We start from the raw sequence: 6232 nt of genomic DNA on the forward strand, positions 1-6232 counted from the left end.
TTGTCCATGCTCACTTTTGAAACAAAGCAGATGTGGAATAATTAGTTGTTGGTTCCAGGGGTGATTTTTTTTCCTGAAAGAATGCACAAAGCAGATGCATCTCCCTGCAGTGGAAGAATGTCGTAGTAGGAACAGGCTACTTTTGTGGGAGTTTAGGGGAAGGAGACCGGGAAGGACTCAAATGATGAGGATAAATCCAGTGAGGGGAAAATGGTCCAGGGCAGAATAGAGAAGGCAGGGAGGCCAGGGACTGGAAAACAGTGGGTTCCAGGCTCAGTTAGGCTCAAACACCTGTAAGAAGTTTGTACTGCCAGGGGAGTTTGGTTCAGGAGCCATGGGGATGTTCCTGCTCCTTCCTTAGGCAAAGTCACTCCCTTTGAAGGCACAGAGACCTGGTGTTCAGGTGAAGTGTCTCTGCTCACCAGGCGTGTGTCAGTATTTAAAACACCTTTGCAGAGCCTCTGTTTTCTCTTGTCAGTGAAATGTCAATATGTAGCACCAGCTTCATGAATCATGTGGCTGGCACATAGCAAGTGCTTGATAAATACAAGTTCCTTTACCTCTCATGGATTTCTTTCATCTAAGTCTTGTGACTCAACTTAGCATTCAAAGTCATCCATGGTTTGAGCCCTCACCTTATTGAACGAGTGTGACCTTCCAGCACCTCTGAATGTGACACCATGACTTTAAGAATGGAATGACTTACTTGACTCTAGCAAGTTACTCCTTACATGGGCTTCTAGATTCTTCTATCACATGCTCCACATGATGCAGCTGGGTTAGGAGTTAAATGCTCCCCAAGAGACAACATGGAAATGGAGGCTGAGCTGTAAGGGACAGGCATGGTCACAATGAGTGATAGGCACAGCCAAGCCTCAACCAATGTCCTCTGATGCTGTGGCCTAAGCTGACAGTGGCCCCTTGGGCAGGTTATTAAGTATCAAAATCATGTGGTTCTCCCTCTTCCAAACATTATTCCTATAAGAAACACGTGTCTGGTGGTGTGGGTCTGTGATGATGGAGGTGGCTCTCTGATGGAGAGCTGGGGAAAGTTGGACTCAAAGAGCAGGATCGGAAGGCCCTGCTGCTCAGGCCACCAAGTGCCATGGGGTGGGGCACCTCCGGGCCTAGAGTCTGTGGCCACGGCGTGCCCAAGGCTATTGTGGACTCAGGCCTAAGTGGGAACTGTGTGTCCAGCAGCTCTGCTTGTCTCTCCTCTCTGGAGCTGGCCACCCTGAAGGTGGCCATAGTTTCAGGGACCCAGAAGGAGGGTGTGGCCAGAGGCACTGTGGAGAGGGTCACTGAGGAAACAGCTTCCTCCACTGGTGTCCATGGAATTCGAAGGGAAGGCCATTTGCAAGAGTCACATCAATGTTAAAAACAATTTCACAGAGCTTACAGGTAATTTATAGGCAGGGAAAGTGCTCTGGAGAAGTCATCAAAGAGTAAATGAATGATTCCATTATCAAATATCTTAGGTTTAGCTTTCTGGAAATTAGTGTTCTTTCTTTAAAAAATGACAGCTGGCCTTTTCTGTCAACATAGCTGCCTGTGAGCTTTTCCTCTGAACCTGGAGTTATTTGGAGCACCGTGGCCTGTAAAATGTAAGAGGGGCTCTGTGCTTCATCGTGGAACTTTCAGAGGCAGTCATTTGTTTTTTTCCATTGGTGACATTCTATAACAAGGGGTTAGTGGACTCTCTAATGCTCTCCACCTCCCTAAAACCTTGACTCTGGAAAACACTCTGGAATGAGCTGAAAGGAAGAATTTTTGTTTCAGTCTTGATGAGGCTTCACATAAAGAAAGCTTGATGGCCAGGGTCATGCGTCACATAGATGGGACACTCTGAAAGCATCTCATTCATCACGAAAAAGTGGGGACCCCAGGCAAGCCAAGGAAGGAGCATTTGTTCTTGGGAGCTGCGTCACCTCCACAGGCCCTCACTCAGCCAGCTGCTCCGACGGTCAAATGCACAGCGTGGTACTGCTCCTCAGTTTTTAATAAAATTTCATCACTTTGCAGCAGGAAGCTCTGGATGATACTGGACTCAGCCCTTGATTTAAACAATCTCACCATCTGGAACACCCATATTTAGGTAAGTAAGCCTTGCCTAAGTTGTACAAATTGTATCCATACTTGGTTTTATCCAGTTTAAGTCTTGCTGTTTATGAAACTGATTTCATTAAAGAATGACTGTGGGCTGTGGCTGAAGTCCAGGCCATCAAGCCTTTAATGACCTGTGATGTCCCTTGTGAATCCGATAGTTTGCAGAACTGAATCACCTTGGGCCCTTAGGTAAGGGAGAATATGCCTTAAGCTTTCCTTTGCTTTCTTTACTTGGTGGGTGGGATTCACTGACCTAAGAGTGAAGTAGAATAAAAAGATGCTTCATGAATACAAAGGAATAAAACAAAAAAAACCCAAAGCAAATCTCATCACCTACGTGAAGAAACGAGGAGAAGACAAATGACATCTGTGGAAATGCCAACAGCTAGGTGCTTACCCGTATGCTCTGTGAGTGCAGTCTGAGTGGAGACAGGCAACCCACCCCCTCCTCTGGTCTGGGGTCCCCTGGTCTGGGTCAGGGACAATTGCTTGGACAAAGCTGGACTTGAGTCAGACCATGAGATGGTGTTAATTTCAGCTAGGCCAAGAGGAACACTTTCTGAGAAAAACAGTGTGTCACGAGGACCCCTCAGGGCCGCTTATATCCCCACTTTCCAGTCCCCCCACCCCAGGGGACACCAGCACCACCTGTGGTCGCATCCATGCCAATGCTGGGAACGTCCCTCATCACCGCTGTACCAGGCCATCTCAAAGATTACTGAGCTGGACCAAGGGGTGAAGTGACCCCACTAAGTCCAGCTCTGCCCTTTTCTGCAGCATCAACTCACCATGAATCCTGATTTCTCTGCTGTAAAGAAGTTACTGACTTTGTGGCAAGTCTTGAGATTATTATTGGCATACAAGGGGAAATTATTTTTCTCACTTATGCTGGCTAAGAATTCAGCTTTCGAAGGTTTTTCCACTTCCTTATCCTATCATTTAGAGTTTTACAATTACATAGTGAAACCACCCAAACATCCTAGGAGACTGCTTTCTTTGAAACCAAAAGGTGGTAGAAAAAAGCAGAGAGTGAGAAAACCCCTCTTCCACTTCTGAATACTGGAGGATAATTTTTTTCACTGGGGTATTTTCTTAAGAAAACAAAGAAAAGCTAGCACACTGGGGATTGTGGGTCAGAATCCTGTGGGAGGGGGGATGGCATTTTGAGGTGTGTAGATCTGTCAAGTAAAGGGCTGTAAGCAAGAAGAGAAAGGGAGAGAGCTCTGGAGGAGAATGGGGTTTCTAAAGCTTTCAGGAATAAGGTTAATGCCAGCATCCCTTTTGCAGCCTTCTATCAGTAAAGGTCACTGCAGTGCAGAGCAGAGGCCAGGGGCACCATGTCCTCTTCTAACTCTGAGTGGGCCTGGAGGGGTGTAGCCAGCCTTTCCTCCTCCTGCCCCTACCTCCATGCCCCGTTGATGAAAGAGTGAAGGGCCCCAGCTTCTAGGGGCCTGGGTCTGGGGAGGGGCCAGGCCTGGTCTCAGACCAGCTTGGAAGCAGGACCCGCCAGGGTGGAGTGAGGTGGGGTATGGCGCCCACCACACAGTCTCTGTGAGAAGCAATGCTAACATTGGACCAGCGCCCTCCTGTGGCAGTTTTCAAATATGGCCCCAATTCTGTGAAATTTCTCCCACCAAAAGGTGGAGTCCTTGAGCCCTGACCTTGATCTGGGTGGGGTTTCACCTTTTCCACCAATAGCATTCGGCAGAGGGGAGCTGTGTCACATTCCAGGCCAGTTTATAAAAGCCTTCCACCTGGTTCTCTGGGCATGCTCGCCCTTGGGCTGCTCCCTCTGGGAACAAAACTGTCTGTGAAAGATGGGCTCAGGGTCTCCCTGGAGTCCCCTCTCACCCTCCCTGCTCCCCCTGAGTCTACCCATTTTACCTTTTTGATGCCCCTTTTCTCCACCTTTTTCTGCTTCAGTCCCCAAGCCCAGTAACTGACCCCGCCCTCTTCAACTGGGGAGAGAAGAGAAACACTTCTTTTCTGCATGGCCACAATTCTTCACAGCTTAGAAAGCCGCCTAGACTTCCTTTCCAGTCCTCAGGACCTTCCTCTCCCCTCCCTTCCCCTCCCCTACTGAGGCTGGTTCTGCAGGGACTGAGCTCTCCAACCTCCTGTCCTCTTCCTGTGCAGAGGTCATTTCTGCAGGGAAACCTCCCAGCAACTTGCAGCCCATGCCAGGCCCCACTCTTCTGTATCTGCATGTTTTTCCAGGCACTGGGGGCAGGTGACGCGTATCTGAGGTCATGCTATCCCTGTCGTCTGCCCCTGAGCATGGAGCAGCTGTATGCTCTTGGCTCTGCTCACCAGCCAGCCTTAACATCAAGGCCCCTGCCAAGCAGGCAGTGCATACTCACTATTTATTAAGGGAATGAATCCTTAGGCTCACTTCTGTTGCAGTTGCATGCTGGGCTGCCCTCTTCCCACTGACCCATGCGTGGCCCGTGCTGGGCCATGTCCCATTGGTCTTTGTGAGATCTTTTTTTCCAGGCACTGGGGCAGGAGACACGTTTCTGAGGTCATGCTATCCCTGTCATCCGCCCCTGAGCGTGGAGTGGTGGCATAGCCCTTAACATCCATCCCTCTGCCTGACAGGTGGTGCCTACACATTATTTGTTAAGGGAATGAATCCTAAGGCTCACTTCTGTTGCAGTTGCATGCTGGGCTGCCCTCTTCCCACTGACCCATGCGTGCCTGCACTGGGCTGTGTCCCATTGGTCTTTGTGAGATCTTTCCATGCTGTGGGCTGGGTACAGGATGAGTGTGCACTTACGGAATGAGGCAAAGTTAGTTCTAGCCAGCAGTTTGGGGATGAGCAGAAGGTCATATCTTGATCTTGTCCTTCAATTAGAGGGCCACCATCTGCAGGCAGTTTTCTAGAATTTCCCAGGCAGGGACAGGTCCCTTGGGGCTTTGTAATAAACTGTAGTAACACTGCTCACCATGTGGTATTTTCATGTTAATTTATGTCTCATCTTACCTAAGTGGGGAGCATTTTAAAGGACCAGAGTTGTGTTTGATCTGTCCTGTGCACACTAGCATGAGCTCACTGGGAGGGATGGATAATAAGAGATTAGATAAGGATAGGGGGCAGGTGCAGCAGGGGGTGGGGAGCAGCCCAGCCCAGCCCAGCCTTCCTTGCTAGGGCTCCCTCATCTGTTCATTCCCGGTCTCTGCCTGGGTCACCTCTGAAACTTGTTTGAACTCTGGGCTTCGGAGACATGCTCCTTCACTCCCAGGTAGTGAGCATAGAGAGACTAACAAATATGGGGACAGCTCCAGATGAGCATGTGGGGTTGGTGTGTTTCAGGGGACACTGACCTGGCATGCTCTGGAAGGGAGGAGCAGTGTGTCTGCAGAGCCCAGACTTCACCTTCAGGGGGTCCCACTGGCCCACTCCCTGCAGACAGGTGTCCCAGCGTGTTGTGGTTCCCCTCTGTGTGCACAGAGGTGGAATTCAGGGGCTTTCCTGAGACTGGACTTCAGCTGGGGCAGCACTGCCCCCATGGTGCAGCCCACAGGCTGGGAGCTGGCAGAGTACTCTGTCCAGGACAGAGGCTCCCCCAGTCCAGTCAACACTGGGATAAATCCCGAGGGACGAGGTGCGTAAAGCAGGTTCTTGCCCTTCAGGGGTTGTAGTTTAGAAGGAAATGTAGACAATGGAAGGATTTCTTGCACTCTAGAAGGCTGACAAAATTGCTGTAAATGCCCCAAAAGAGGCAGGTTCAAAGGTCCAGGGGCACAGAAAGGAGGAATCTCTTACTTTTGACTAAAGGAGTTGGAGGTGGGGGAGCCTTCATGAAGGAGGTGGCACAGGGTTGGATGTGGAGAATGCATAAGACTCTAAAAGCTGAGAAGGAAGGGGAGAGGAGATGATGGCCTGAGCAAGGAGCCAGGGGCTGCTTCTGTGCTGGAGACATGGTAGGAGCTGACTCTGGGGCTATAGTAGGTGATTTAGGATTTCAGCTTTGGCCTGAGGAGGCTGGACTTTCCCCTGTAAGTAAAACAGGAGGAGCTGAAGGTGTTCTACCTGATGGCAGTTTTACGTGTGCCTCAGGGACAGCATGATGAGTTAATGTGTGAGGGTAGTCCTGGAGTGGGACCACAGGTGATGAAAGCATGG

This window comes from Manis javanica, chromosome 7 (genome assembly GCF_040802235.1).
Source record: "Manis javanica isolate MJ-LG chromosome 7, MJ_LKY, whole genome shotgun sequence".
In the NCBI taxonomy this organism is placed as follows: Eukaryota; Metazoa; Chordata; class Mammalia; order Pholidota; family Manidae; genus Manis; species Manis javanica.